The sequence below is a fragment of the Trichechus manatus genome, unplaced genomic scaffold, assembly GCF_000243295.1.
Source record: "Trichechus manatus latirostris isolate Lorelei unplaced genomic scaffold, TriManLat1.0 scaffold00050, whole genome shotgun sequence".
Classification (NCBI taxonomy): domain Eukaryota; kingdom Metazoa; phylum Chordata; class Mammalia; order Sirenia; family Trichechidae; genus Trichechus; species Trichechus manatus.
In genome coordinates this window covers 1,519,037-1,532,850 of record NW_004443986.1, presented here as the reverse complement: position 1 = coordinate 1,532,850, position 13,814 = coordinate 1,519,037, and positions in this window count along the sequence as shown.

The following is a 13,814-nucleotide window of genomic DNA, read 5'->3' as shown; positions in this document are numbered from 1 at the left end:
AAATCCATTGTCATCAAGTCGATTCGAACTCATAACGACCCTATAGGACAGAGTAGAACCGCCCCATGGGGTTTCCAAGGAGCGGCTGGTGGATTTGAACTGCTGACCTTTTGGTTAGCAGCTGTGCTCTTAACCACTGCTCCACCAGGGCTCCTTTAATATAGCTAAGATAATATAATTGTCAGATGTCATTGTTTTGCTGATTATTTCCATATTTATTTTATATTGTATGTATTTGGCTTAGCATCTGGTTTCCCTGGAAGATTTTTTTTTTTTTTTTTTTTTTACAATGGGGCAGATGGGAATCATGCAAATATTTAGGTTGTTCTTTAATACAGTCTCAGTTTTACTGATTGACTATAGAGATTTGTAGCTCCTTTTATATGATGTACTCTCTAGGTTATTCAGTGATCAATTTAACTATCTTTCCTGGTTTCTGGAACTAATATATGTCCAGGCTAGGGATTGGACCTTTAGAAGCACTGTTCAGCAGCTCAGCCTACTCAGTCTTTTGCAATCTACTCCCAGCCTTTAGTTTTAAAGCTATCAGTATTACCAATTACTAAATGATAAGTTGATTCCAAACACTGTAGTTAAAAAGAGGAAAAAAAAAATTAGATCAAATACCTGATTTTATTCCCACAACCCTATGATTTAAAGTACTTGTCCATCGGCAGGATTAGGATTTGAATCCAGTTCTCTCTATATATAAAGTTCATCTATGAACTAGATAATCTTGAAATCCTTTCTACTTTTTCTTGAACCCATGTTACCACATGTAGTAGGCAGAATCCTACTATGGCCCCCAGTATCTCTCACCCTAATTCCCCAGACTGTGAATATGCTGTTATAGAATGCTCTAACTGGGTATTACAAAGATGTAATTAAGATTACTAATTATGATCCTTGTGAGGAGTGTGCCTCTTAGCTCAAGTAGATACAAGAGACTAAATGGGTACCTTCTGTCCAGAGGTGAGATGGGAAGGCAGAGAGGGTTAGGAGCTGGTTGAATGGACATGGGGAGTCAGGGGTGGAAAGGAGGAGTGTGCTGTTACAGTATGGGGAGAGCAATTAGAGTCACATAACAATGTATGTATAAATTTTGTGTGAAAAAAAAGATTACTAATTAGTTGACTTTGAATTAATCAAAAGAGAGATTATCTGGGTGGATCTAATCTAATCATGTGAGCCTTTTAAAAGCAAAGAGTTTTCTCTGGCTGGTACAGAAGAAGTCTCAGAGACCCCCAAGCATAAGGAGGATTCAATGAGGCATTTTTGCTGGTATGAAGTGTGAGGAGTCCATGTAACAAGGAATGTGGGCAGTCTCTAGAAGCTGAGAGCAGCTTCTGGTTGACAGCTAGCAAGAAAACAGATACTTCAGCCTTGCAATCACAAGGATTGCATTTGCGGTTTACAATCTAAATCCTACAATAACCTGAATTATCTTGGAAGGTGATTCTTCCCTGAAGCCTCCAGATAAGTATTGAGTCTGGCATTTAAAGACCCTAAGCAAAGAATTTGGCTGAGCGTACCCGGAATTCTGACTTACAGAATTGTGAGACAATTCATGGGTGTTGTCATAAGTCACTGAATTTGTTGCATTTTGTTACACCACAATAAAAAACTAATATATCATAGTTTACCACAATTTTAGAAACTGAATAATTTTCTTATTTTATGGCCAGCACCATATTTGTCCTGGATATTCCAAATTTCCTGCCACTCCATGTTCTGCACACTTCAATGTTACCCTGTAAATAGCTTGCCACCTCACATTCGTCCTAACTCTGTTCACCCTCACCTAAGCCTCACCAGTGAAGTAAATGTATAGAGGACAAAGTGAAAAAGAGGAACAATTTACCAATAGTTGGGATTTGGATGTCAAAGTGCTTGACTGCAACAAAATGGAGGTAGAACATTATTACCTTTGGAAGATAGGCTCACTGGGTAATTCCAGAACTAAGTGAAATGCACAAGTATCTCCATTTGCCTATTCCCAGTCAACATCCAAAACTTAGTCCTCTTTATATTATCACTCTGATTATAAACAAATGTGAGTCCACAGGAAGTCATGGTGAAGGAGAGAGAGAGAGAAAAAAGAGAGACTAATTTTACTAAGATCTGGAGCAACATTAGCTGTCTCCTGGAGTGGTGGTGGTGGTAGAGAAACAAGTGATGATGAGGGAATTCCAAAGTTAGAGGCACTTCCAGGGCACCCTGCTGTTGTTGCTGTTGGGTTCTGTTGAGTTGATTCCAACTCATAGCTACCCCATGTGACAGAGTAGAACTTCCCCAGAGTGGTCTCTTGACCGTAATCTTTATGGGAGTAGATCTCCAGGTCTTTCTTCCATGGAGCTGCTGGGTGGCTTTGAACCACCAACCTTTTGGCTAACAGCTAAGCACTCAACCATTGTGCCACCAGTGCTCCTTCAGCCCACCCTAACATAAAATAATTGAGAACTGAAACCAAAATACTTTACTAAGCACTCTCTGTGCTAAGCAATAATGAGCTTTCTTTCCTATTATTTCTATTCCTGTCCCTATATTAAGCAATACTGAGAACAAGCAAAGTAATTTAACTACTTAATCTAGGGAATATTGTTCCTGGAGATGAGACTGTACACTATCTAAAATAGTTTATTTGTCAAGACTAATGCTTGTTCATCAAGGCTCTCTTTAAAACCCTCTAATCCAAAGCTATGCCCATCAATCCAAACTATTGTTTCACGTAAACATTGCCAAATACCAAACAGTTCCCTTCCTTTCAAGGCGCACCTTAAAATCACCTAACCCAGGCGATAAACTTTATAAAGACCCTCCCAGATTTCCCTCTTCTGAAAAACTACAAGGATTCTTTGTAGGTGGTGTTATCCCTTCCTGAAGTTCATCTAATCATATAGCTGTGCTTGATCAACAAGTTTTTCTGATAATCTTTTGAAGGAGCTGCCAGCCAACAGAATGAAGAGACAGGAATTTTGAAGGTCGAATAAATACTCCTTGTAACATCATATCAGTTGTCTTCCTTATTTTCAGCATCGAGGGAAAGGCACAGAAAAGAGAACAGATGGGAGACTTGTGTTTCCCATGGCAGCCAACATTACCTGAAGAATGCCCACCTGTGATTTCCCTGATCTTAATTTGACTACTGGAGGTCAACATGTTGGTTTCATGCTAAGACCTATCCTACCGAAGTAAGCACGTTATATTTCTGGGTCCTTGCTTTCCCTGATGGACACTGGCTGACATTTCCTGGTATAGATTTTTCTTTATTTTGGCAACATGTATTCCATATGGCACTCCATGAAAGCTGATTGGAATCTTGATTTACCTGGCATGGTGAACAAAATGTGCTCGATAAATGGGAAAAGACTTACTCTGAATTCTACTTTGACTGTTTCCTAGTCTCATCGCCTAAATAAATCAAGTAATCCCGCTGAACTTGTTTTCTCATTTTGGAAAAAGAGTACATGGATATTGTAAAGATTCAATTAAAAACAAATAACAACAACAAAACATGCTTTTAAAACCTCTTCCATAGCTGAGCATATTGCAAATATTCAGGAATTGCTGATGCTTCTTTATTTATTCCTTTCCTTTAATACTGTCTTATATTTCTGAAAATTGTCCCAAGGAATATATGTTTAGCCAGGCAGTTTCTGTCTTTCTTGGAAAGATGAAATATGGGCAAAGGACACAGTGATTTCAAAAGTTAGAAGATGGTATTTATGTTGAATATAACTTTCAGGTTGGTGTTTGATTTTTTTTTTTTTTTTTTTTTATTAAATCTTAAGAAAGCCTAACATATAGCCATCTACAGGGAAAAAGAAATCTTGTGTCAGCCTTTATCAGTGTACCTAAGCCCAAGTGACAGCATAAGTGGAAGAAGACAAATCTTAGAAGGGAAATTGTTAGAAAAGAACTGAGTGAGATAGAATAATGTCTTAACTAGATTGGGCAGTTCTACTCTGTCCTATGAGGACACTATTAGTTGGAATCCGACTCAACAGCAACGGGTTTTAACAGAGTCAGATGAAAACTGGCCTTAAGGATATTTGTCAGATGAAATACAGATGCCTTGCTAACTTTGAATTTTAGGTAAGCAACTAATAATTTTAAAAATATAAGTACATACCAAATATTTCATGGGGTATACTTATACTAAAAAAAAAAAAAGAATATTCATTGTTTATCTGAAGTTCAAATTTAACTGGGCACTCTGTATTTTTATTAGCTAAACATGGCAACTCTGATATGAAGAGACTTGTTATACCCGACACTGAACATATATTCAATAAATAGATGCTTACTTCATTACGTTATCCTTTTAATTTAATGTGGCTTGAGGGGCTTTTAAGAGAAAACATGTTTCTCTTTTAAAAATTTCTATTGGCAGCGGCAGTCATTGTTTCATAATGAGTTTAAAACACACACAAGGAAAAGCAAAAACAAGCCCTCATAAGAGAAAATGTTAATTTCAAAATGATGGGTGAGGAAATACACATGTGAAAAATAGCTCATTCTTACATGTCCTATACAAAACTAAAAGGTTTGCTTTTAAGGCTAAAGACCAATGAGATTCATTAAAATGTTATTCCAGTCAAGAGTGAGTTCAAAACATGTTAATTTGTAGAAACACCTTTATATAGTTAAATGATACCAAGTTAAAATATTTATAAAACACTCTGATTCATTTTACAAATTATTCTGATTAGTTTATTAATAATAACGTGCATTGAAAATAATTTTTTAAAGTGAATCTAAAACACTTAAATTAGGCAGCAGGTATATTGTATCCAAACAAAAACATAAATTTTTGTAGGGTTCCTTTAAGAGATGTTGAAGGTAGAAATCGTCTACTCCATGCACAGCTTGGGCACTGAAGACCCTCCATATAGCTTACCGTGTACTTTACTTAACTTGACTTTACTATTCCCTCATCTTCCTTAGTTTACCTATACTATCCTTGAAGACTCTCACCCAGGCAAATTCTTTGATAATTCTTTCAGGAATTTCAAGATATACCCATCAACTCTTCAATAGAAAGCATCAACAGGCACTATGTACCCTCAGATTCTTTGAGTCCTTTGCCTCAAAAATCTTCACCATGTTGTTTCTAGACTTTTCTATCTTGATCTTTATTCAATCCTAATTAAGTCACCACTTTTAAGACCTGCCTTAAACCAAATTTTCCAATTTTCAATAAATTCTCACTTTGCATTTCTCCCTTGGGGACACTACCAAAGCTCTCAAAGTGGTGTTTCTCTCTTAGGGCAATACACCATAATCTCTGCTTTGTCTTATCAATGGATTGTGATGGTGGTATTTGGCGAACTGGCATTCAACAATATTAAAGGTCTGGAACCAGACTGCCTAAGCTCAAATATTTGCTCTTGCACTTACTATCTGTCTGACACTGGGCAGGTTATTTAATCTCTCTGTGCCTCAATTTCCTTGTCTGTAAAATGGGGGTTAACAATAGCTACTTCTTAGAGTCATTGTGTTGATTAATAAATTCATACATGTAAACAAGTTTAAACAGTAGCTGGCATGTAGAGGTGCATATTATTAAAAGATAAGCTGCCTTGGTATGTTTAAATTATTTTTTTAGTTTTCAATAATAATTATACTTACAACTTTCTATGACCATTTCATTCTGTAAAATACATGTGTTTTATTTATAGTAGTGAATGTAAAATTGGAATTTTTTTTCTTAAATAAGTATGTTATTTGCACTTTCTCAAGTTCTCTGAAACACAGACCTTTGATATTTCTTTATTTCCCACAGATATTAATTACGGTTTACGTAGTCTCTTTTGCTGTTGTTTTAAACTATTTCTATGAACTTTAGATTAATTAATGAAAAATAGTTAAGGTAGAACCATTTGAAAGTATTTTGTTTTATATTATATGCACACACACACATATATACACATATATATCACATAAACTATTATTTAAAGTATGACTATGGATGTTTTGGAAACCCTGGTGGCATAGTGGTTAAGAGCTACATCTGCTAACCAAAAAGTCGGCAGTTCGAATCCACCAGGTGCTCTGTGGAAACTCTGTGGAGCAATTTTACTCTGTCCTATGGGCTCACTATAAGTCGGAATTGAGTCGATGGCAACAGGTTTGGTTTTGGTTTATAGATGTTTTACATCTGCAAAAAATGTTCATTCTAACTTTTATCTTTACTTATCTCTTATGGCAGCCTATCTTTTAGTTTCCCTGCCCTCCCAAATTTTACTCCTGAAACAGACTTTAATTTCCACAATCATATTCCAGATTTAAAATTATTCTAGAATCAAGAAAAAAGCCTTATTCTAGGTCTAACCCTGGTGTATAGACGTTATCACAGAATTGTAGACAAGATCAGATATATCCCCTAGACTCATTTCTTCATTTCACAAATATAGAGACTACAGGGGCAACATAAGGAAATGGAAGCCTGTACGAGCTTCTTCTCCTCCTTGATGTTTCTTTCATCTGTTCTGGTGAAAATGTCTTTGAAAACTGTGACGCAAGCCTGACCCTCCAAAGAGGAAAGAACACAACATGGTAGAAACAAGTTCTCCACCCACACGTTCTGGATCTCAGCTGCTGCTTCTGGAAGCTACTTCTCCCTTGTTCTCTATCCATTGTCTGCTGTGAGTATGTGCAGACACAGAGCTTCATAACAAAGTAATGTTTACAGAAGCTCCAAGACTTACAAGGCAAGTTTGAGGCTGGTTTCACAATAATTACCACAGAAAAATATTCAAAATATCATTCCTTCCCTGAACCATGTAGGTTATTTTCTCTTTACTATTTTACTGGGTATTTTTAATAATGCTTCTGTTTCTGAGATGACCATACTGAGGTTCTCGGTGACAAGTGACTGTATATGCCCTTCAGTTTGGTTTTCATGAAATCACAAAGTTTGCAGAAAAAAATTAAGCAAATTGTGGTGATAGGTTAAGAAGTACTCTGAAAATCTAAGTCTATAAAAAGCACCAGCCCAACTTTTTGCCACTAACCAGTAACTAGACTCCAGTTCTTTCAATTAGGATGTATTTTAGTAGATAACAGGAGAGCAGCAGCCCCAAATCCCTTGGTCTTTGAATTATATACCTCAATTTACAGTATAATTGATTTTCTTTTACTTCATTACACCTACCAATATGGGTGGCCCTTCTAAGTTATTGAGTAACCCACTTCTGTTTTGTGGCCAATTATTGTCTCTGTACATATTTCTCACGCCCAAATCAAAGTGAGATCTTGTAACAACTGTTTTTACATCTGACGTCTGATAGTTCAAGAGGGGAGACTTTACCTACCTTTATCATACTTACCTATCAAAAGCTCTTTCGTTTTATACTACTAATTTGCTAATAATTATAGGTTCCTCTCTCAAATTTATGAAACATACAGTAAAGTTGGACTTATAAACAGAATGCAAATGTAGTTTTAACAAGCTCTATAAAATCATATCTTACTATGTAAAATTCTGTAATTTTTAAACAGTTTTATATAAACCATCCCTTGCTGGTAGAAATTTTCCTTTTTCCTTAAAATTTTCAGAATTATTGTCTCAATTAAAGAATAATTCCAATGCTTTTAAACTTTGTACACCAGTAATATTTTCCAATGTGTAACTTAAATCCTGAATGCTTCCCTGTTCAGACACAGAGAACAATATCTCATTTTCCTTTACTTAACATTTCTTCATAGTGTTTGAGGGCCGTTAGAAGTCTTTATTCAAGCCCCCCACCATTAATAACAATGCTTTGAGGAATCTTCCCCTAAAGGATACCAAACAGCAGAGAAGAATAAGATGCCTTTAGTGTGGAGTTTTTTACACTCTCCTGCTTTATCTTAAAACAAAAACTCGTGCAAATTTTGCATCCTGAAACATAACATTGCCTTGTTTTTTTAATAAAGTGACTGTCTTATCACCTAGTGCTGCTTTAACAGCAATACCACAAGTGGGTAGATTTAAAGAACAGAATTTATTTCTCACAGTTTTGGAGGCTATATCTCCAAATCAGGTTTGATTTCTTCCTTGTCAGTAGCCCCAGGAATTCCATGGATTCTTGGCAGTCCTCACATGGCGTCTGTCTTCCCGTGTGTTTGGCTTGAATCTCTGTGTCTAATCTGCTTTTTTTAATAACTCAGAAGTGATTGGTATGACCTAATTAGCGTAACAAAGAAAACCCTATTTCCAAACACGATTACATCCCCATGTGAATGGATTAAGATTCCTGCTCATATTTTGGGGAGATACAATTTAATCCATAACAGTAATGTTTTAAATTAATCTCCAGAGTGAATTCCTCTCTATCCAAAGAGAGTTAAAAAACAAAAAGTCACTTGTGTGGTTTCTGGGTATTCAGTGTTCTTTAACACTCAGCTGCATGTCCTTAGAGGTCTATGGTCCGTGGTGTTGATTGTGATCGCAATCTGTATTTTTTCTCTCTGCCTTGTTTTCCAAAGCAAGAATTAATTTAGTCTCTAGGGAAAAGTAACAAAGAAACAAAATCAACAATTTATTTCTGTTCATAGCTACACTAACCTGAAGCACCGCTCTGGTGATTGCAGTAGTTTTCTGTGAACAGCATAAGATCTGAAACGAATTTTTATATATGATACTCTGAGCCAAACTCAACAGTAGTAGGAGGAAATACTCCTAAATTCAACATTTAGGTTGGTTGCTTATTTAATACAATGAACATTTGAATTTTATTTTAGTTAATGAACACTCTTCATTCATTCAATAGGCATTCATCCATCATGCATTTGCCATGCTTCAGTCATTTTACAAAATTCTGGGAATGAAACACCAACCAGGTATTTGTCCTCATAGAACAAAGAGTGTATGGGAGAGACAAACATGTACAAGTAATTTCAATACAGTGAGAACTGTGCTTAGATAAATGTATAAGATAGATATTATGAGAAAAAAAAGTTGCATAAAGTTATTAAAAGTATCTGGGTGAAAGAGTCTGGAAGGTTTGTTTGAGCAAGAATTAGCAAAAAACATAGAAAGAAGAGAAGTCATTCCAGGAAGAGGAATTTTGTAGCAAACAGCATAGTGTGCTCAGAACTGCAAGTAGCTCAGCATAACTAAATCATGGGATAGGAACAGAGGGTGGAAAGAAATAATGTTGAAAATGTAAGGAGGGACCATATCTTAGAAAGACCTGGTATCTGTAGCCTGCTCTTTTGCTTTGTACTGCCTGCAATCTAGGAATGTTTTTACATTTTTATATAGTAAAAATATCAAAAGATGATTAATTTTTTATGATACAAGAAGATCATATGAAATTTAAATTTACATGAATAAAGTTTTATTAGAACACGGCTGTACTCATTCGTTTACAGATTGTCTGTGGATGCTTTCGCATTGCGATGTCGGAGTTAAGTAGTTGTGAGAGAGATCAAAACCCAAAACCTAAAGTATTTACTATCTGGCCTCTTATAGGAAAAAAATCGCCAACTTCTGTTACAGACCAAAGCTTTTAGAGTTTTTGCTGTAGGAGAAAAAGTGTCATGGATGTGTTTTTAAAGGAAAGTGTGTCTCACTAAGAGCTGCTTTGTAAACGGTCCTTTTGGGTGACATTTTGGAGGGTAGTTTGAGTGTAGGCAAGACCAATGTTCAAGTGAAGTAAGGGATGAGCAGATAAGAGAATAAAGACATCTTTGGTTTTTGACTGTGCTCTCAAGGTGAAGATATAAAGAAAAGTACGACATTAACCTTGAGAGGGCCATGTTTGCAGGGAATAAAGTACTGGGGGATGGCAAGGAAACAGCTAAGTCTTCTTTGAGAAAGGAAATAATGAGCCTCAAATTGGAAGCTTCTAGTTATGAATTATTTGATCACCTTAAATTCAGCTGAGGTTAGAAAAATAACTGGATGGAGGTACTATTTTTTAATTCCATTCCAGTAGTTATAATTAGTGGTGGAGCTACAGGTAAAGATTTATTTTGACCTTTTCTTTCCTAATATGGGAGCCTAGGTGGCGTAGTAATTAAAAGTTCAGCTGCTAACCAAAAGTTTGACAGTTTGAATCCACCAGCCACTCCTTGGAAACCCTGTGGGGCAGTTCTACTCTACCCTATAGGGTCGCTATGAGTCGGAATCGACTTAACGGCAATGGGTTTAGTTTTTTGGTTTTCTCTAAGAAGATTTCTAATTTGGTTAAATCTTTATAACATTTTTGATCAGTGTCTTATTTTCCTAGTGCTGCTGTAATAGAAATACCACAAGTAGATGGCTTTAAAGAACAGATTCCCCCCAACCCACACTCACACAGTTCTGGAGCTTAAAACTCCAAGTCAGGATCTTGACCATGTCAGTTCCTTCTGTCAGTAGCCCTGGGTGCTCCCTGCTTCCTAGGCAATCCTCACATGGCATCTGTCATTCCCCATCTGTGCCTGTGTGTATCTCTCTCCAATCTTCTCTTTTTATAACTCAAAAGTGATTGGATTTAAAACCCACCCTAACTGGGTATGATCTCAGTAAAAAAACAAAGAAAACCCTATTTCCAAACAGGATTACACCCACAGGTATAGGGATTAGAATTTCCACATATATTTTGAGGGAACATAATTTAATCAGATTCCTTTGAATGATGCACAACTACACCCTTCCGCAAGTTCGCTGTGTGTGGTTTATTTGCTTGTTTGCTTCCAGATCCATTTCCCACCTTCTCTTTGCTCTGTTTTGTATTTTAGGGGTGGACCTCTGCAAACTACATTGTCAGGCTCCTCGGCCCTCTGACTTTCAGCTAGTTTTGTCCATTGGGAGATAGCAGTGGGAAATTAATTACTGAGAGGAACGGAGAGACGAGCCTATTTTCTCTCCTCTGACTGTGTTGGGCAGCGTCTTTAGAAGTGGTTGTGTCTCCTCTGTGGTGCCAGCTCCTGTTGGAAAGCTACTGTACTTCTAGTCCCGGTAGCAGATTTTGGTAACCCCATTCTTCAGCTATCTTAGGTTCTCCAGCTTAGGTGCCATTGGCTTCTTGCCGTGGTTAATCTATTGCTATTGTTAATACCTGGGTTGCCTTACTGTCTCCTCTTGGCTTTTGTAACTGGTTCTCCACATTCAAATCCCTCCCTCAATCTCCCTAGAGTGGACTCTGTTTTAGTGACTGGATCTTGCCTGACGTACATTGTGATGTGGCTCCTTATACCCATTGAGGCAAATGTGCACAGCCTGTGGCTAACACTTTAAATGGATTAATTTTATCTATAAATTTTAATATGCTTCTCATAAAAGTGCTCAATAGTAGCCCAAAACAAGGAAGTAAAATGTCCATAAGAGTATCTATAGAATTTGGAGACTGTTAATTTACTTTTCTTTCTTTGACACCTTCTATTTTTCTCTTTAAATCAATTAAAAATAATAAGGGGTTATTATTTCCTTAGCATGATAGTCTAACTTTGTGATAGGAATCATTGTACAAAATTCTATCAATGCCATAATTTTATAATCACTATTTATTCTTTAAAATTCTTTAAAGCTGTACTCTTCCTTCTCCCTCTTCTATCCTCAGACCCCCCTGTCCCGGTTGCGGTTGTTAGGACTCTCTACTTGCCTGATAGATTGAGCCAGATAGCATTTTTTTACTCTTTGTGCGTGTGTGGTTTTTATTTTTAATGTTAAATCTTGGTGTAATTACTGTGTGTTTATAGAGTACTGAAGTGTTAAATTGTAATTGAGGCAATTTTGTTAGGTAAAACTTCCCTTTGATTCAGGTTCTACTCACTGGCAGATGTTTTGTTCACTGCTGTGGAGCATACATTCTTCAAATCTTAGCATAGACACTCCAAGTCCTAAAGGCAGAACTCTTTTCTCAATAGAATCCTTTGACATTCATTAACTGATCACCCCTAGTACTTTCCCATGCTCTTGTCCATCAAGTCAGCAGCAGTGCAAGACTCAGATATTTATGCCTCATATATTCTGATATGTTGATGCCTCATGAAGGCAGTTTGGCTTATTCAAAGAGACCACCGGATAGGGATAGTGAGGGGAGAGAAAAGAGGGAAAGAAAAATCTCACTGCCATCAACAGTCAATTCTGACTCATAGTGACCCTATAGGACAGAGTAGAACTGCCCCATAGGTTTTCCAAGGCTGTACATCTTTACGGAGGCAGACTGCCACATCTTTCTCTCTTGGAGAGGCTGGTGGGTTCGAACTGCCAACCTTTTTGTTAGCAGCCAAGCACTTTAACCACTGCACCATCAGGGCTCCTTTGGGTAAAAAAATAGTTGAGTGTTAAAACTTCCTTTTATTGTGGCCTCATGTAAGTCACTCAGTTTCACAAATCCTGTTTCCCTAGTATATACGAATACTTGCAACAACTGCACCTCCCTCAGCTGGTGTTATGCATTGAATTATGTCCTGCAAAAATATGTGTTGTAAATCCTAGTTTCTATGCCTGTGGTTATAATCCCATTTGGGAATGGGTTGTCTTTGTTATGTCAATGAGGCAGGATTAGTGTAGAGTGTATCTTGAGTCAATCTCTTTTGAGATATAAAAGAAGTTAAACAAGCCAGCAGAGAACCAGAGATGGGGGAAGAGAGATGCCAAGTCACATGAGGATCTCTCAGGAGCAGAAGTGCAAAGAGACCAGGACTTTCATCCAGAGCAGGCAGAGACAGAAAGCCTTGCCCTAGAGTCAGCACCCTAAATTTAGAATTCTAGCCTCCTAAACTGTGAAAAAAATAAATTTCTGTTTGTTAAAGTCACCCATTTGTGGTATTTCTGTCATAGCAGCACTAGATAGCTAAGACAGTTGGTAAGAAGCAGCCTGCCATTGCCAGCCAAATTGCTGGGCCATTGATGTACAAGGTGAGCCAATGGGTAATGGGTAAGGGAGAACGCTTTGTGCTAAAGAGGTCAGTTTGATAATTTAGAGAGAAGAAAGCACCCAGCAGGTGAGGGGATAAGAAATGAGAAATCATTTCGATGATATTTATGAGAGAGATTGAGAGTAGATACCATTATATGACGGATATTACTTTGAGAGAAAAAACTGATGAAAGATTATAAAAACATTTTGTTTCTTATGCATTATGAAGAAAATACCTCTTCAGCATTTTTCTAAGAGTCCGCCGTAAATGTATAAATTACCTCTCCATTACTTTTGATTGTTGTATTGGTATTACTTTGGCCACAACACCATGCTATGTTTGGAGCACAAAGTTGGACAGCGTTTTTACCGTTACATATGGAAATAGGTGCAGAGGAAAGGGAAGAAATAGGTGTTGAAAATTTCATTATTTCATTTTACCATCAGAGAACTCTGCAACATAAGTAACATTATCAACACAGATAATTTTATAATACTTAGAAGATCTAGATTCCTAACCCAGGTCTAACTGGCTCCACTAGGTTTTGCTTTGCAAAATGGAATATGCATATTCACAAGAGTCAATCATCATGCAAAGCTGTGGGATAAAACTGATGTCTTTTTTTTTGTAAGATAGCATGATGTTTAATGCATTTTATCGTAAAGCAAACATTATGAAGTGTAGTAAAATTTTTGTTTTTTGTTAAATACAAAAGATGAGATATCAAAAAATCTTATAATATGAGACATACCAGTTGGAGACATACCTCCAGATAAGGTGGGGAATACTGGGGACCAAGAGATTATACATTGCTGCCAAGGTTGATGAAAGATAATTGTAGATACAGTGTCCATCAAACTCCCTTAGTTATAGGTTTTGATTGTAAAACAAAAAGGACAAAAAGGAATTAGATGGCAAGCGAACTTCCCAATGTAACAGAAGGTAGCAGCAATCATATTCCTGTCTTACTATAA